Consider the following 19,156-nt stretch of genomic DNA (forward strand, 5'->3'; position numbering starts at 1 on the left):
CTCAACACAACAAAGGTAGAGGCAGAACTAGGATATGAACTCATGCAATCTGGTGCTTCAGATGTGCATATCCATAACTACAATGCTAGTAGTATACTCAACTAGGCTGCAAAAAAAAAAAAAAAAAAAAAAAATGTGTTTTCTAAAAAGGGCAAGTTAATTTCCTCTAATATGTTCACTTTATCCCATACCACATGCTTAATCTTTAACTCAAATCCTAAAAAGCTAGACTGGCATTTATATGACAATTTTAAATAATAAACTTTGAATCTTTAAAATTTACAATATTTTACAATTTATAATAGTGAATGAAGCATGGATAGTCTGTTAGTCTCCCAGAGTGAAATGGGGATGAGAAGTGATAGTGCATTCCCTTCAGATGAAATGACAAAGATATTCATAGAAACCTCATACTTCATGTATTGGAATTATTTGAATACAATGCATCGCTTAAAACCTAATAAAACAGTCACTTTAACACATGCCGTTGAGTAAGTCTACAAGTCTCAGTAACTTATCTTTACCGTTAAAGAACTTTTATGTTTGATACATTATTCAAAATAAGTACAATATCACCTGAATCCAGGTAATGTAATCTAAATCCACATCAATTGCAGTTTTCTCTTACTCCTTTTTATTTTTTACTAATCATTTACATACTAAGCTTACCACATTTACAGGGTTTTTAAATGTTTCGCCTAATTTTCACAGGACCATTTACCTTAAAATTTTCCTCCAAGTGAATTTTTACTGCAAAATCTATAGCTACACTATCAAAGATCAGTATCACGATTTTAAGAGACACGACTGTAAAAGTACACCACCACCAAGGCTGAATGACCACCAGCAAGAAACGGTCCTGGGCAACTGGCTCCTACCCTGAAAGGTGAGGGCTCTCAGACCACGGGCAGGACCGGCAGAGAGTGGGAGGAGGGGAGGTCGGGAGAGGCAGTGCTTGGTTCAAGTCAATAAACATTCACTGCGCCACTTACCAAGCGCCAAAAAAAAAAAAAAAAAAAAAAAAAGGAACTGGGCGGTATTTCGAGCAGTGGGTCCAACTGGTTTGCCAGAGGCGGCAAGAGCCGATGGCGTGGACTCGGGCGCCGGGGCCGGCAAGGCTGAATTAGAGCCTCTAGCCAAGTAAGCGAGGCGGCCAACTAGGGCTGGGCCTCCAGCACCCCTCTCCCGGCGTCCGCACCCTTGCCGGCCCAGCCGCCAGCCCGCCGGCCCACCAGCCGCAGCTGCTTACCGGTGGCGCCTTGCTGCCTCCCTGGGGGCAGCCCTTCAACGGTTGCCGCAGTCAGAGCACCACCCCGCGGTAGGGTACGTCGAGCCCGCCCGCAGCTCTCGGGTCCCCGGCAGCGCCGCCCCTCTCGCGAGATGTCGGCGGAGTCCGTGAAGTGGGGGGAAGAGAAGGGAGGGGCTTTTAACGGTGGCGGCCGGTTCTGCGCCGGATCTGAGAGAGGGGCGGTCGCCATTGTGCTTCTCTGCGGACTGCTTTGCCTCAGTTAGAGGCCTAGAACTCCGAGGAGGAAGGCAGTGTTGCGGTCGTTGCGAGAGGGACGCGCCTTATTCGTTGCCAGCTCGGGAGCAGGGGTAATAAGCTGCGGCGCACGGGCTTTTCTCTCTCTGGGAGTTGGTTCTAACCTAGGCCGCGTGGGGGAGGGGAGAAAACGAAGTACAGGCTTGGGGACGCGGAGGCTGCTTCCTCCGTCTTTACTTGGGGCGGAGGATCGTGATACGGAGTCACGGGTACGAAGGGAGACTGGGCGCAGGCCTCTGCCAGTGGTCTTTCATCTCGTGGTGGAGTTTGTGACGGGTGGAGGGGCAGATTGTACGTCTTCCTTAAGGACGTGTTGTTAGCAAGGGCTGGGGGTTTCGGCCCTATCTTGGCCTTTGGAGGCCTGCTCTTGACTCGGGGTAAGGAGGGTCCTCCAGAACCCTGCGGGCGGGGCGTGTCACGAGTGAAGTATTTAAGGAGCGCGGTGTGGAAGGCGGGGAAGTTTGGGCCTCTGCCAACCCGGTCTCGAAGGGACTTTGCTAAGCACCTTAAGTTGCGGTGGCGCTTTGCTCGTTGATCGCCCTATTTCTTGAATATCGTGATACTTTTGAGAGTTGCTTTGTGTTGTGATAAATTTGTATGTTCTTCGAGTTGAAATAGTTGGTGGTATGTATAAAAAACGAACCTGGGGCGCCTGGGTGGCTCAGTCGGTTGGGCTTACGATTTCGGCTCAGGTCATGATCTCGCGGTCCGTGGGTTCGAGCCCCGCGTCGGGTTGTGCTGACAGTTCAGAGACTGGAACCTGCTTCAGATTCTGTGTCTCCCTCCGTCTCTGACCCAACCCCGTTCGTGCTCTGTCTCTCTCTGTCTCAAAGATAAATAAACATTAAAAAAAAATTAAAAAAAAAAAACAAAAAAACAACGAACCTGTTGGTAGAAGTAAAAATATGGAAGGCACGATTTGTAGAATATTCCCTCATTTTGATGGAACTGCGTAGTGAAGATGAACATGTACAAACACGCACCATAAAATACTACAATTATTTTCTTTCGTACGTACACACATAGATAGTAATATACGGGGGAAATCTATCCCGGTGATGGATTCCTCACTAGTGTCGTTTGGCACTATTGAGAGTAAATGTGCCAAAGTGAAATTGAATTTACTAAGGTGTCTTTTGTTTGTTTTTTTTGTAGGATTTTTATTTTTACTTAAACCTCCCCTTACTCCCTTTCTGTTTACAACTAAGAGGTAAGGTTAAAAATGAATTTTTGTTTTAAAAACCAAACAGTATGTTGTTAACAAGGCAGACAAAAAGTGTAACGAGATTTTTTTGGTGAAGATAAAGATTTTGTTTCAGAAATGAGGTCAGTATATCCTTTACAGGTCTACAACCTTTTGTGAAACAGTTGTGGTGTATGAGGCATTTAGAGTCAGAAGACCTGGATTTGAGTCTTATTTTGCTGATTTTAAATCTCTTCAGATTTCCTTAAAAACAGCAGTTTTCCTAGAGTTGATGTGAGGACCAAAGTGGATGAGGTCGCCTGTAGTAGTCAACACCTAGGGGACATAATACTCTCAAAGTGAATTTTTAATGTATATAAAAGCAATTGGAATTGATACAAGTCCAGTTTATATTCCAGTCAGAATAACCTTAAAATATTACTCTGCCTGTAATTTCTCCTTCCCCCCAGTAACCTGTATTTATATAAATTCTATAATACAAATGTTTTTATTTTTTTAATTTACATCCAAATTAGCATATAGTGCAACAGTGATTTCAGGAGTAGATTCCTTAGTGCCTCTTACCCATTTAGCTCATCCCCTCCAGCAACCCTCTGTTCTCCATATTTGAGTCTCTTCTGTTTTGTCCCCCTCCTGTTTTTATATTATTTTTGCTTCTCTTCCCTTATGTTCATCTGTTCTGTGTCTTAAAGTCCTCATATGAGTGAAGTCATGTATTTGTCTTTCTCTAATTTCGCTTAGCATAATACCCTCTAGTTCCATCCATGTAGTTGCAAATGGCTGCAAGTGTTTTTAGATAAGAACTTTTTACAGCTTTTCCTTTGCTTTAAATGATGCCTCAGATGTCAGCCTGTGGATATGCATAGTCTTGGCTTTTCTCAAAGTTGCACACAGGGTCAGATGTCTTGAATAAGAATGATTAAAAATTCCTACTTAAATACAAGTGATTACTTTTTCTGCTATGCTGGTAAGAGTGCTTATTTTCCAAGATAAAGTACGAAGATTTCCTTATATAGACATGCACATATGTTCTACATGAAGATGTCAGGTAATCAAGTGAGACCTCATCCGTGGCTCACATGCAGCCAATCTTTAATGAGCTCTATATCCATTTTACACAACTCTTCATCTGGCTTATGTTCAAGAGTTGCCCACATTTTAATACTATGTTTTAGGAAAATGGTAGTGCAAAATTATCAAATTTATCAAAATTATCAAAATTATCAAAACTTACTGTATTCCAGCTACTAGACCAGGGCTTCACATTACGAGAATGAGCTGGACACCTCATCTGCCCTCTACAACTCACAGTTTAGTCATGAGACTAATGTATAAACAACTACTGCTATTATCTTAGTGTAGGTACATAGTAGTACTGTGGGAGGATAGAAGAGGGGTGCTTAATCTTTGGGGAAATTTGTACAGAAAGTATTGCTTGAACTGAGATGTGGAGAAGACTATAGGAGTTTGATAAGGAAACTGCAAAGTCATGGTATCCCGTTTTGTTTTAGGAATGGACAGTTTGTTCCCATAGCTACAACAAATTGAATGGAAGATGACTTGAAAAACCTCTACTGTTTGAGAAAGTGCTCTGTGTCTTTGGAAATGGAGAGCTATTATGTCCCTAAGACCAATAAAAGTAATTTTTAAGATTGCCTTACTGACAGCATCTTTCTGTTACTGCAGATAATTGTCAGTAATAAAGAACAGTGGGAAATGCTTAAGTGGAAGGCAGTGAAATGTTTGCATCAAACCTTATTTTTAACCAGCAAATTAAACTTAACTAATTAACTTTTAACTCCTAAATAACAGATTAACAACTGATCCCATTAGGATTACAATGTGAAATGAGTAAGATTTTGAATTACTTGTAAGATCTATTGAATTCACTAAAGCAAAATTCTGTTATAGTGAAATAATTTATCTCCTCACAAATCATTATTTTATAGAAATACTGTCTTTAAAAAGTTGCTGATAGTAAGATGAACCCAAGGGCAAGGGATAAAATTATAATTTGAGAGTTGGCTGTGGTTTAATTTTCATTGATCTTAACTTTTCTGGTCTGAAGTCATGCGATCGATCAAAGCTGGTTTTTCTTGCTCTCAAGTATATTTCTCTGTGGCTCTACCAGTTAGACTACATAAGTTGAATACCTGGTTTTGAAATCACCTACTGTTCTCCACCCAGTTTTGTCAACAGTTTTAAAAGAGGGCAACTTCTGAACTTTAAAAGCTAGGTTCTCATCTTTCTATTATTATTGCACTTTAGTATAATGTGTCTCTCACCTTCCAGAAAAAAAAAAAAAAAACTAACTAAAATGGTGGCCACTCTAAAGATTGAAACTTGATATTTACCTTTTAATTTTTTTCTTAATGTTTATTTTTGAGAGAGAGAGAAAAAAAATATGAGTGGGAGAGGGGCAAAGAGAGAGAGAGAGACACAGAATCTGAAGTAGGCTCCAGGCTCTGAGCTGTCAGCATGGAGCCTCATGCAGGGCTGGAACCCAAGAACCATGAGATCATGACGTAAGCTGAAGTCGGATGCTTTATCGATTGAGCCACCTAGGTACCCCAGCAGATTAAATACATACTTTAAAGGAAAACAGATTATTTCATAAGGTAGTATATAGACTATAGTCGTTTTCTCGTGAAGATGTAAACCTTTTTCTGATTATTTTTTAAGACGTGGGTATGTTTGTGTCTTAAGTATCTGTCAGCTACAAACCCAGAGGCAGTTTTTTTTGTTTTGTTTTTTAAAGACCCAAAGAGTTCTCTGCTTTCTGATGTGACCACCCAGTGTGAATGAAATAGCTTCCACATTTCCATGTTCACTAGAACCCATAAAACACTAGGATTTCCCACTTACAAAAAAAAATTATTTTTTCCCCAGAAGCAGATTGATTAAAAGACTATACCAAATAGATGTAAATAATGGAATTATAACTATGCAATTCTGTGAGACTACTGGCTATTGAAATACATTGGTATTTTGTGTGATAACTTTGGCCTTCATGCCATGAATTTATTGTGTAGTAATACTGTGCTCTTGATAATTCACTAACTTCAATTCCCCTAGATATTTAAGACAAATTCTAAATTAGACCCTGTAATAGAATCAGATTTTTCATAGAAACTGTGTACATAATGATAATTATAGCAAAATAGAAATTAGGATGAATTGTGAAGCTTTACTCTGTTGCTGCATAGCAAACGACCTCAAAACCTAGTGGATTAAAATTACTGTTTACTGTTTTACAGCCCTATGTGCCTGTTGGGCAGTTCTGGTTTTGCTAGGGTTCACTTACATACCAGTATTTAGCTGTAGGATTTCTCAGACTGGAAGGTCCAAGATGGTGTCACTCATATTTCTGACAGTTGGTATCAGTTAACATGTAGGCTCTGCTCCATGTCGTCATCTTAATGACATGGGGGTCTCAAGACAGCATTCCGAGAGAGAGAGAGAGAGAGAGAGAGAGGAAGTTGTAAGGCTTACAGCTTTGCAAATCATATGATGTCACTTACACTACATTTTCTTAAAGTAAGTCTCGCAAGACTAGCGCATATTCAAGGGATGTGGAAAATAAGAGTCTGCCTCTTCTGGGCAGACAGGCAACATGATAATGCAAGGAGGTATGCATACTTGGAGGGATTTAGAGCCATGTTTTGTAATTTACCACAGGTTGCTTAGAACAGTTTAAGAATAGGCACTCTTGGGGCGCCTGGGTGGCGCAGTCGGTTAACCGTCCGACTTCAGCCAGGTCACGATCTCGCGGTCCGTGAGATCGAGCCCCGCGTCAGGCTCTGGGCTGATGGCTCAGAGCCTGGAGCCTGTTTCCGATTCTGTGTCTCCCTCTCTCTCTGCCCCTCCCCCGTTCATGCTCTGTCTCTCTCTGTCCCAAAAATAAATAAACGTTGAAAAAAAAAAATTAAAAAAAAAAAAAGAATAGGCACTCATAGATACCTTGATTGGGATTTGCTTTAAAATAGAGAATGGTGGGGTGCCTGGCTGATTGAGTGGGTAGAGCGTAGACCATGGGACTCTTGATCTTGGGATTATGAGTTCAAGCCCTATGTTGGGTGCAGAGATTACTTAAAGATAAAATGTTAAAGAAATAGAGGGTGGTAAAACAGACTATAAGATAGGTCAGATGTTGATAATTATTGGAGACTGTTGATTGCTATGTGGAAGTTTATTGTCTCTAGTATATGTTTGAAATTTTTTATAGTAAAAATTTTAAAGCATACTCAGGTGTTCTAAATGTTTTGTGAAGTGATTTTAACCTTATTTTCTACTTAGTAATTACTAGAATAGTACTTTAATTTGTTTTTTATTTTCTTTTGTGGTCTGTAGATACTAAAGAGGGTAGACCAGTAGTGCTGCAATTTAAGGAATTATTCTTAGGAGTTCTCTAGAGTTTATTATATTTAAAAAAGAAACATGTCTTTCATTTTTAAATAATTGCTTCCCATAATTATAAAAGGAATAGCGAGTACATTAAAGAAATTTCGAAAACTAAATATAAAGAAAACAAAACCCAGTTAGAGATAACAGGAAAAAATGTTAATACTTATTTTTCCCAATATTTATGTACATACTCCAGTGGGCAAAGTGTATTTCTTTATCCTGTAGCAATTATCCTCCTGTAATAAATCTGCATGACACTAAAAGTCTTACTGTGTTAAAAACAAAGTTCAAGTAATGAAATAGCCAACAGAATGTCTACAAAGCTGTATGAAAATCTTTTAAAGACGATGGCATTGCTCAATAATAGGGAGTATTTGCTGAATACATATTATGTCCAGCAAAGTTCACCATATGCCTTTGAAGTTGGTACTATTATTATCCCCATTTTGTAGATAAAGAATTAAACATTAGAGAAATTAAGCTTAGAGTCGCACCAAGGACAGACCTCATAGCTTGCATTCTTAACTTTTTTTTTTTTTTTTTTTTAATGTTTTTATTTCTTGAGAGAGAGCGCGAGTTGGGGGTGGAAGCATAGAGTGAGACAGAATCTGGAGCTCAAATATGGGCTCAAACTCACAATCCATGAGATCGTGACCTGAGCCGAAATTAAGAGTCAGATACTTAACCAACTGAGCCACCCAGAGGCCCCTTAACTACCATATTTCTGCAAACAGTTAGAAATTGGCTTTTATACTAAAAATTGGGCAATGCTTAATTTATTGTGCTTAGCCTCAGGTTCCTATTTATTTCTATCTTAATTAGTATCTTAATCTTGATTTCTGAAAGGAAAAGTCTTAGGTGTGGGCTGTACGTTGTTAATATAGATCAGGCTGGGGCCTTTATGTTAGTCTGGTTATTTGGTTTTTGACTACTTGGTGATTTTTGACAGATCCTGAACAGACTGTTAACATAATCTTAAGAGTGGTGACAAAGAATACATGCTATTTAAGAGATCCCTTTATAGGCAGAATCAGTGAAAAACTATAACATTATGCTATCATTTCTCTGATCTTAGGAATTAGTAAGTTTTCCAACTTTGGTAACCAAAAATCCAAGCCCTACTTACTTGGTAAACAATTTGTGGTAGTGCTCAAAGAAAACTTTATGTTAAGTAGGGTAATAGGTAGGACTCCTTTGGTCTTAAGTGTTTTCCTATACTGCCTGAAGCTTTTCAGTTTACTTTTTCATAGTGCCCCAAATTCTACTTATTAGACATAATTAGTGGAGGCAAGCACTTAGGCTTACCATATAGAAGGTACAGTGAAATCAAAGGGCAGGGAGATAGCCTATGTGTATGAGGAAAAGTAAGTAGACCAGTGTGTAAGTGATTTAAAATCTCTTATCACCCCAGGCTGCTGTCCTGTTTTTTCAAAACTATTTCCAATGTGCTTCTAGATCTCTTCCATATATTTCAGGCTACTCATTTCTTTAAAACTCGGCTTGGGTTTTTTTTTGTTTTTTGTTTTTTGTTTTTTTTTTTTTTTGTATACCACTCCCAGCTCCCTGCCAAAAAAGAAAAATATGTTTGTTTTTCATCATTCTGAATAATCTCTCTCACCCCTCCCCCCATAGAATTCTTTTCTATTTGATGTATTGAATATGCCTTCTATCCATTTACTTTTGGATCATCTTTAATTTGCCTTGGAGCCAGTGTGTTTCTTTCTGGTAACTTCTCCTTAAATGGGGAGAAACTTGTTGGGGGGGGGGGGTGTTTGTTTTTGGCTGATGGTATTTCAAAATCTTCAGTAGCTTCCAAGCCTGTAGTCCATAGCATTAGATTGTGCTCCCTTATTCCACAAAGGTATTAAAATTAATTACTTTCAGTGTTATAAGAAATACAGGAAGATGTTTATGAATTTATTCTTAGACTAGGCAAAACTAGACAAAGTTTTGTTGGGTTACTAATTTTTTCATCTTTGAAAGTTCTGTTTGTCAGGAACATAATTTATGGGATCCTAAGAGAAAAATAGTATACAAATTACTAGTGGTAAAAGCTTCAAAACTATCATTTTTTTTTTAATGTTTATTTTTGAGAGAGAGCACGTGTATGTGCACAGGGGACAGGCAGAGACAGAGGGAGACAGAATTTGTAGCAGACTCCAGACTCTAAGCTAATAGCACAGAGCCTAATGTGGGGCTTGAACCCATGAACTGGGAGATCATGACCTGAGCCAAAGTCGGACACTTATTAACCCACTGAGCCATCCAGGCTCCCTGAAAACCATTGTATTGTTAAAGTACGAACTCTTGAGCAGAGAACACAAGGTTTCCTTTACAGTATGGATATAATCTGTTTTATGAATTCCCTTTAGCACCTTTTCTGTTCATCTCTCCCATACCATCCCTTTCACTCTGGCACTCAGATCATGTTCTATTTCCAGTTCTTCAACATGCTTTAGCATTTTTATGCATCCTCCTTTTTCTATTCTTCAAAGGTCAAGACAGACGTTCCCTTCTCTGAAGTCTTTCTCATCTGGAACTTTTGTTTATTTCCAATCAGTGCTCCCATGGCATTTTCAGGTTTTTGTTGTTTTTTTTTTTTTGTTTTGTTTTGTTTTTTTAATTTTTTTTTTTCAACGTTTATTTTTGGGACAGAGAGAGACAGAGCATGAACGGGGGAGGGGCAGAGAGAGAGAGAGGGAGACACAGAATCGGAAACAGGCTCCAGGCTCTGAGCCATCAGCCCAGAGCCCGACGCGGGGCTCGAACTCACGGACCGCGAGATCGTGACCTGGCTGAAGTCGGACGCTTAACCGACTGCGCCACCCAGGCGCCCCAGGTTTTTGTTGTTTTTAAGCAGAATTTTTAGTGAGCATAATATGTTCAGTTTAAGCATAATTTTCAGTGAGTATTGATGTAATTGCTAATTATTCTAGTTGATATTTGCTGGGCTTTCTGACTCTAATCCTTTGTCACTTTTGCAACACTTTCAGCCAGTATCTCCAATTTTTTTTTTCTCTCTCCTGGTCCTTTCCTTCTGTAATTCCACCTAAACATATGGTAGACTTCCTTAGTCTTCTTTTAGTATCTTTGAAGCCCTCTCTTCTATATTTACCACCATCTGTTTTTCTATGCTTCATGCTTGATAATTTTCTTCTAGCCTATTTTCCAGTTCCCTAGTTTTTAGTTTTGCTTAGTTTACTGTTAAATGCATCAGTTTTCCACTTTGCTAGCATTGGAGCCATATTCATCTGGTTCTGTCCGACTCTCTTATCTCCTAGCGGTGGGTTCTTTTTTCCCTTTTATTTTTGTGTGTCTTATAACTTTTGTTTAAATGCCAAACATTGTAAGTAAAAGAAAAGTAGAGACTGAAATAAATAATATTTAAGCCTGAATGTGGACATTGGACATAATCCACTTTTATCAGACAGTGTGATGGGTTGTGTTGGTTTAGTCTGTAGTTGGGTCAGGTTTGAAATTTATTATCACTTTATTTACCTTTAGAGTACTCCAGTAGTAGACTGTCACTACATAGTTCTTAGTGGGAGGCCTTGGATACTAGAGGATGTAAGTTTTCTTTCACTAGCCTCAACTTCCTTCAGGCCCTGCACATCTAGCATTAAGGGGTCTCTCTATTTGTTACAACTCTCTCAGCAGTAAGCTACCTTTCTTATTTGGAGCAAAGCTTGGGGCAAAAGGAAGTGTACTTAGTTCTGTACATTTTTCTCTAATCTTAGACAAGCTCTCTGTGCCTGGTCCTCAGATTTCTGTCCTTCTTGCTGCCTTCTAGAGTCTAGAGTGCATGCAAAACTCTGCCATCTCCCCTACCCCACCCCAAAAGCAACTGATCTCTGCCTTGTATTGATGGAGGATCTTGGGCAAGCAGGTTTCATAGTCTTTCTGTAGTAGCTACATACAGACCACAGCCTTGTATCAGTTTAGAATCTGTACTGGAACTGGGTTTCATACCCTTTATTAGCAACAGCCACTCGCACCTTGTACTCCTGCAGGATCTGGAGCATGGACGAGCTTCTTCAAGTTCTCCTTGTATTTTCTTAAACACAGGCAGGTCGTGCATCGTCATGCTGCAGAGAGTAAGACTTTCCAGTCTCCTGTCTGTCCTCATTCTTTGTTATGAGCACTCAGTGGAGGCCTGTGTAAAAGACTTACCTTGTGTTGAGGCTCCCAGAGTTACTAAAGTGTCTTACGCTAACAAATATTTGTCTTTGTGTATTTAAGAATTTGATAAATTTTGGCTGTTACCAGCCTTTTTTTTTTCAATATATGAAATTTATTGTCAAATTGGTTTCCATACAACACCCAGTGCTCATCCCAAAAGGTGCCCTCCTCAATACCCATCACCCACCCTCCGCTCCCTCCCACCCCCCATCAACCCTCAGTTTGTTCTCAGTTTTTAAGAGTCTCTTATGCTTTGGCTCTCTCCCACTCTAATCTCTTTTTTTTTTTTTTCCTGCCCCTCCCCCATGGGTTTCCGCCAAGTTTCTCAGGATCCACATAAGAGTGAAAACATATGGTATCTGTCCCTCTCTGTATGGCTTATTTCACTTAGCATAACACTCTCCAGTTCCACCCACGTTGCTACAAAGGGCCATATTTCATTCTTTCTCATTGCCACGTAGTACTCCATTGTGTATATAAACTACAATTTCTTTATCCATTCATCAGTTGACGGACATTTAGGCTCTTTCCATAATTTGGCTATTGTTGAGAGTGCTGCTATAAACATTGGGGTACAAGTGCCCCTATGCATCAGTACTCCTGTATCCCTTGGGTAAATTCCTAGCAGTGCTATTGTGTTACCAGCTTTTTTGATGGCCTCCTTTGTTTTATTTCTTTTGGAGGGGCTTACCATTCTTTGTATTTCAATTCGTCTGTTTGCCTAGTAGCCTCAGCTTTGGTGGACTTAAGAAAAATGATTTTATAGATTATCTGGCTCATTCTTGATATGTTAGGTGTTGGAATGATGGTCTCTTGTGGCTTTCCATGAAGCAGTGGGGGGACACTTAATCCCAATTTTATTTGATTAGTTTGACTTTTCTTGACAATATTCAAGCAGAGGGGTGCCTGGATATCTCAGTTGGTTAAGTGTCAGACTCTTGATTTCAGGTCAGGTCATGATCTCAAGGTTCGTGGCATCCAGCCTTGTGTCAGGCACATGCTGATAGCATGGAGCCTGCTTGGGATTCTCTCTCCACCCGCCCCCTCCCCCCAAATAAATAAACTTTATTAAAAAATAAGCAGAGAAAAGTTGGGAGACTAGCGAAATTAATATGTGTACAACCATGCCTTGTGCATATCCTGGGCTTTGATTTCTTCCACAAGAGTCGTAAAATGAAAATTTAAATTTTGGGGAATTTACAAATGCTCCCAGGGACAGAAGTAGCTTTTGTATCTTCATATCTCTTAGAGTCCCATTTCCCCTTCATTGTTGATCTAGTAATTCCTTATTATCTTGTCAACCTTTCATTGCTCTTAAGAGGATGCTCTTTATATTTCAGTCTAATATTTTTCATTGTTTTGAGGGAAGATTGCTTTGAATAATCTATCAAGAACTTATGATTCTCTTCCATAGCATTTTGTATATTTTTGGTAGTTGTATTTTATTGCAGTTATTTATGTATTTATTTATTTTTATTCCATTCACTCCCTGTACCCCTTAAGTATGAGTTCAGGAGATAGGTTTTTTTTTTATATTTTGAGAATTTAGCACCCCACCTGGCATATTGAAAGTACTCAGGGGGAAAAAAAGTATTCTTACTTTAAAAAAAAATTCTTTTTTTACATTTATTTTTGAGACAGAGCACAAATAGGGGAGGGGCAGAGAGGAGACACAGAATCCGAAGCAGGCTCCAGGCTCTGAGCTGTTAGCACAGAGCCCAACCTGGGCCTGAACTCAAAAACTGTGAGATCATGACCTGAGCCAAAGTCAGACGCTCAACCGACTGAGCCACCCAGGCGCCTCAGTAGTCAGTAACTTTTAAAAGTTGAATGAACTGAAACTAGGAATTTTTTTTAAGGTAGTAATTGGAAATTAACTGGAAACAGTAGGTTAGAGTTCTGGATGCTGAGCCAAAGAGTTTAGGCTTTTCTTTTTAAGGTATTAAAAAAAAGTTTGGTTGGAAATGGTGCATTACTAGTAGAATGAAATACAAAAGAAGGTGTGTGGATTAATGATGAGTTTGCTTTAGACAGATCTTATTATGGTATTTTTAGAGACTAACTTTGTTGGTTTACCCAGAGTACCCTTGATGTCCAAGTAAAGTCTTGCTGGTAAGCATTGTAAAATTCAATTTTAATTTGTTTGTATTCCAGTGTAAGTTGTGAGAAAATTTTTCAGTTGCATTTAACATGTGATTATGAGATCGTGATAATTTGCAGATAACATCAAGATACAGAATTACAGAATTTTGCATGTCAGGTGATGACATGGAATTCATTTAGGCTTTTTATCTGAACTAAGAGTAGGTGTAAGGAATTATTTTTGCCACAGAATAGATTTGAATTGTGCTGTTTATAGGTAGAGAACACATTTTTTTTTTAATCTAAAAATCTTTTAAAATGTTCAGCAGGTCACTGGAAAACATGAACTTGTTTTAAAGAGCTCTTCAGAGAGTTTCTTAGGAAACCTAGCAGAATGATATTATCTACCAAAAAATAGTCAAAGTTTCTAGTAGCTAACAAGTTACAGGTTTATGAAATGAACGTACTATATAAATTGTGGAGTTGATATGAACACCTGTATTCCACTCCTGTTGCTTATGTCAGTCATTATTAAAATGCCTCAAGGTGAGGGTACACTTAACAGGGTAAAATCACAACTAATTAGGTAAACTAGCAGTTAAATATCTGCTCCAGAGAATCTTCACCTAAGAGACCTCTGATTTCCAAAAATTAAAAGTTCAATAAAGTAAAACTCTCAAATTGATCAAAAGATTTTTGTGGCTCGTTTCCTTCTTTCTGCATTCAAACCAAGTCTGGAGAATGGAAAATCAGCCCCTTGGAGCTAGCAGTGCTTCAGCTTACTAGTCAAATATGGTGATAAGGAACATGAACACATAATGTGGGTAGACCCGTGATGCCTAGGACTTGCATGGGGCTTAAAGAGAATATAAATTGTGTTGTGGAAGTTTCATAGTAGTCATCAGTGCTATATGCAACTTGAGTAGGAAGGTATTCCAGATAGTTACATACCCCTTCAGCTCACGCTCATGCTCTGCTCTCCTGACTTCACTTATAAAACAGGAGTTCGAGGATGAAATTATCAAGAATTTCAGTGTGTCAGCATCAGAGCTTTCAGGGTCCTATACTTGTGCAAAGGTGTCTCACACCTTGGTGATACGTTTATTTTATTACCATACAGAAAGAGAGCTGTGTAACTCTGGAATCAAATCTAAAGAAATTTAGATTTAAAGGCATAATAGTGTTAGAAAAACCTGAGAAAGATTGTACACATGAACTTTCTTGTGCTGTACTCTTTAAGTTTTGGTTAAAGCTTCAAATACCTTTTTCCGATAGTCCATTCTTGTTTACACCTTTATTTTATAGCACTTAACAACAATTTAAGTTATATGGTTATTTATGTGGTTTGTTTTCTACCTGTCTACAACATCTTCTTAGTCACTATTTCAGTGTTCATATTCGATGTTATCCTCTGACCGCATACCTTTGTTTAGTGTTAATTAATGTGCCTAGCACACACACTAAGCATCTAGGCTTGAAAAGATGCCTCCATAATACTTTGTAGGTGGTCTGGTAGAAGTCTTCCAAGGACCTGCACATTTTATTTTTTTCTACAGTTTTTTTGTGCTTTCAACCTACATCTTATGCAACCAAGTTATGTAAGTTTTCTGGTAACACCTACATTGTCAGAATTCAATCAATTTATGTAGAGGAGTTGCCAAAAATAGTTTTATGCAGTATAAATTATATATCTCAGAGGACTCTGCCTCTTTGCCTTCTCCCGAGAGGTTTGTTTTGAGCAGATTTCCTACTAGGTTAAGTTTCATTCTGCAAGTAAGTCTGCAAGTAAGAATTGGTATAAATACAAAGTAACTATAAGGTATGATTAAGAAGCATAATTGTTAAAGAACTGGCTGCAGGCCTGTATCTCTTAAAACAAAATTTGTGTCTAGTGTCTATACTTATCACAAATATAGTCCCTTGTTTAGTAGTTTTTAAGACTTCTTAATAAAATGATAAATCTGGTACTTGTTAAATCATTTATGGGTTTTTGAATGTCTGTATTTAACCAGTGATATTCTTACTACTAATGCAAACCTTCTTTAAAGGTCAAATTCATAATCCTCTTTAATAAAATTTGTGTAGTATAATGTAAATGGTTTATAAAAAACTGAAGGTAGAAAAGATTTGTTAGGTGACTGTATGCTTTATCATCCAAACCAGGCCACTTTTAAGAGACAAATCAAGGACTATTAATAGTTGTCTTGGGATAATGAGCACAAATTAGGACTTTTCTGGCCATGCCAGGCAAACCAGGAAATATGGTCATCCTACTTAAAAGGAGAGAAGTCTTTTGCCCCACCCTTCATTCCCAGTCTCTTTCCAAAGGCACTGACCCTCAATTTTTTAGCTGTTCTAGAATTTATCTTCATATTTCTAAATAATGTGTTTATACTCTTTAATAATTTTTCACTATTATATGTATTTTTCCTATTCACCCTTGTCTTCTCCAATCACCTGTATTCCACAGCATGTTTGTAGCAAAATTATTGATTCAGTAGTTTATGTTTACATTATTATAACTATGTAAATTTTAAGGTTCACTTTGCCAAACACCCCCTTTTTTGAAAAATAACTGTTTTCCTAACAGAAAACTAATTTTCCATTTGTTCTTTGTGCTCAGCATTTTTTCCCCAATTTTTTTTTTTAAGTTATGTATTTATTTGGGGGTAGGGGACGAAGGGAAAGGGGGAGAGAGAATCCCCAAGCAAGCTCAGCACTGTCAACCCAGCTCCATCTCAGGAGCTATGAGATGATCTGAACCAAAATCAAGAGTCAGAGCCACCCAAGCGCCCCTCCCAATTTTATAATGGTCTCTGACACATGCCAAAATAGTTTCCTTATGATTTCCTCCACCCCCCTTAGAACTTTGCTTTCATTATCTGGGATCCTGCTCCCGTCTGGATTAGCTGTTCCCTGTGCTTCCTATATATCTTTGGAACTGTTTCCTGTGTTCTGTGTCTGGAGTTTCTTTTACTTAAATTTCCTGGGTTCCATGTCTGTTTCTTTACACTCTCATTTTTCTAGGATATGTTCTTCATTTAGCTTCCTTTGACTTTTTTCTTTTTTTTTTTTTTTATCTTGTTTTAAAGATCTTGAATGTCTGAAAATGTGTCCTATTCGCCACCTTACACTTAGTTGCTAGATTGGAATTCAAGGCTAAACCTTTTTCTCAGTACTAGAGGCAATTGCTTCATTGTCTTAAGCGTTTTTAAAGTTGTAATTAAGAAGCCAGTAGGGGGTCTTCCCTTCATTTCTCGGGTTCTCAAATTTCAAGATGATAAATTGTGATTAGTGTTGGTCTTTTTTTCTTTGATCCTGCTGGGTAATCTAGAGCTCTTTCAATGTGGAGATTTATATCTTTAAATTAATAGAAAGGTTCCTATTTGGTAATTTTTCTTCTCTTTTCACCATGGTTAAAGTCAGACGGTAATTTGCCTGGTTAATTCTCTTAATTTAAGGTTGTATTTTCTACTTCTAGGAGGATTTCTCAATTTATTCTTAATAGTTGTATTGAATTTAGATTAATGTATCACATTTTTTAAAAAGCATATCCCATTTTAAATGGGCCACACAAGATTTTTATTATCATCTGATTGCTTTCTTAAGGACTGTTATTTAATGAATAGATGTCTTTTGATCCCTTTGAGGACGGTAGTTATCTCCTTTACTTAAATTTTCTTCAAGTTCCTTTTTTTTTTTTTTTTTTTTTTTTTACTCTGGTCTCTCTTTCAAATTGGAGGATTTCTTTGGATACTTACTTAGTGATCCTTATTGTTTATCTGTTTGAAGGAAACACTAAAACTGTTTAGAGAGACGCCTGAGTAGCTCCATTGGTTAAGCATCCAACTCTTGTTTTAGCTCAGGTCATGATCTCAGGGTTCTAAGATAGAGCCCAGATTAGGCTCTGTGCTGGGCATGGAGTCTGCCTAAGATTCTTTCTGTCCCTTTCCCTCTGCCACTCCCTCACTCCAAAAAACAAAAACAAAACAAAACAAAACAAAAAAAACCCCACTGATTAGAAACTCTTGGTGACTAGTAGACTTTGCTGTGGAGTAGGATGTTCATGTGGCAAACTAGCTTTGTAACGGGGGGCAGTCCAAATGTCAGTGTCCAGAAATCTTACTGCTCTGGTGTTTTGTTTGGTGATCCAACAGTAAAAATCCCTTAATTTTATGGCAATATTGTAGAAATAGGACCAGGAAAAAGTTCTCAGGTCTCAATATTGAACGTGTATAGATTTTGTTTTATCTTTTTTACATTTACCCCTGTAAAGATGATTGTATGCTTAAGTGAGGTGGATTGCCTGTGAAATCCTTATTCTGAAGAAGCCTTATTCTGACTTTTGGAAGAATGAAGCTAGGGGAAGAATTTGGAGTTTTACCGTTCCAGCTACAGATTTTAATTCAGCTCACTTTCAACCCCATGCATCTTTTTTAATGGTATTTTTCAGGTCTTGGTTCTTTTTAGTGTGCTAAGGCCAAATGTTTTGCTTTTAGTTTCTATCTCTAAGTGCCTAGGGTATAGTTTTATCTTCTCTGCTTAATTATTATACCTCTCCTTCTCCTCTAGATTTTCCAAATACACACTGAAATCTGTTGCTTTCAGGGCACCTACGTGGCTCAGTTGGTTAAGCCTCCAACTTCGGCTGAGGTCACGATCTTAACAGTTTGTGAGTTCAAGCCCCACATTGGACTCTGTGCTGACAGCTCAGAGCCAGGAACCTGCTTCAGATTCTGTGTCTCCCTCTCTCTCTCTCTCTCTCTCTCTCTCTCTCTGCCCCTCCCCTGCTCTGTCTCTCAAAAGTAAATAAACCTTAAAAAATTTTAAAAAAAGATCTCTTTTTGTGGCCCCCTTTCCTGTTCTTTTTTCATGGTTAAAGCTTTTGGTTTCAATTATTGTCTTATAAAGGTTTTGGAAAGATGGGCAAATAGATGCATAAGAATAACCTGTCATTTTTTTTTAATAGTAATTTATTTTTGAAAGAGAGAGAGAATGTGTGAGCAAGGGAGGGGTAAAGAGAGAGGGAGACACAGAATCTGAAGCAGGCTCCAGGCTCTGAGCTGTCAGCACAGAGCCTGATGTGGTGCTCGAACTCACAAACCTTGAGATCATGACCTGAGCCAAAGTCCAGGCTTAACCTACTGAGCCATCCAGGTGCCCCTAGGATAACCTGTCATGTTTTAACAGAGAGTTCAAAACTGACCTTTTTTGATAAGCTTTCTTTGATCTAATCATATCTCAGTATAATTTTTACTGTGGTTTCTCATTAGCTAGATATTCTTAGTGGAATCATTTTAATTGATCATGCATTTGTGTTTTCATGTTTGTTGTATATTTCCTACTGTTTTTTCCTCTATTCATCTTTTCTGTTACTGCCTCATACCATGTTTTTAAAGTAAATATGATCAGCAAAGGAAATTTCTTTTGTAATATTTTTTTCTGTGTGCTGGTAACATTTTATTTTATTTTTTAATTTTATTTTTTTTATTTAAAAAAAATTTTTTTAACATTTATTTATTTTTGAGAGACAGAGCATGAGCAGGGGAGGGGAGGGGCAGAGAGAAAGGGAGACACAGAATCCGAAGTAGGCTCCAGGCTCCGAGCTGTCAGCACAGAGCCCGATGCGGGGCTTGAACTCACAAACTGCGAGTTCATGACTTGAGCCGAAGTCGGACGCTTAACTGACTGAGCCACCCAGGCGCCCCTTAATTTTATTTTTTTTTAATTTACATCCAAATTAG

At 38.4% G+C, this 19,156-nt stretch overlaps 1 protein-coding gene across 8 annotated transcripts in view; it reads left to right on the plus strand.

Moving 5' to 3' along the window:
• The first annotated feature begins 1,430 nt into the window (after positions 1-1,430).
• The window catches only part of MARCHF7 (membrane associated ring-CH-type finger 7), a 59,101-nt gene continuing 41,375 nt past the window's right edge, over positions 1,431-19,156 (plus strand). For 3 of the 8 annotated variants that reach the window (XR_006712902.1, XR_006712899.1, XR_006712900.1), the window contains exon 1: positions 1,431-1,596. The gene's annotated coding sequence lies outside the window, so the exon portion shown is untranslated. The remainder of the gene's footprint in view (positions 1,597-19,156) is intronic. The other 5 variants (XR_006712901.1, XM_045479959.1, XM_045479960.1 and 2 more) reach the window with 3 other exon arrangements.

The sequence above is a fragment of the Leopardus geoffroyi genome, chromosome C1 (assembly GCF_018350155.1).
Source record: "Leopardus geoffroyi isolate Oge1 chromosome C1, O.geoffroyi_Oge1_pat1.0, whole genome shotgun sequence".
NCBI classification, from domain to species: domain Eukaryota; kingdom Metazoa; phylum Chordata; class Mammalia; order Carnivora; family Felidae; genus Leopardus; species Leopardus geoffroyi.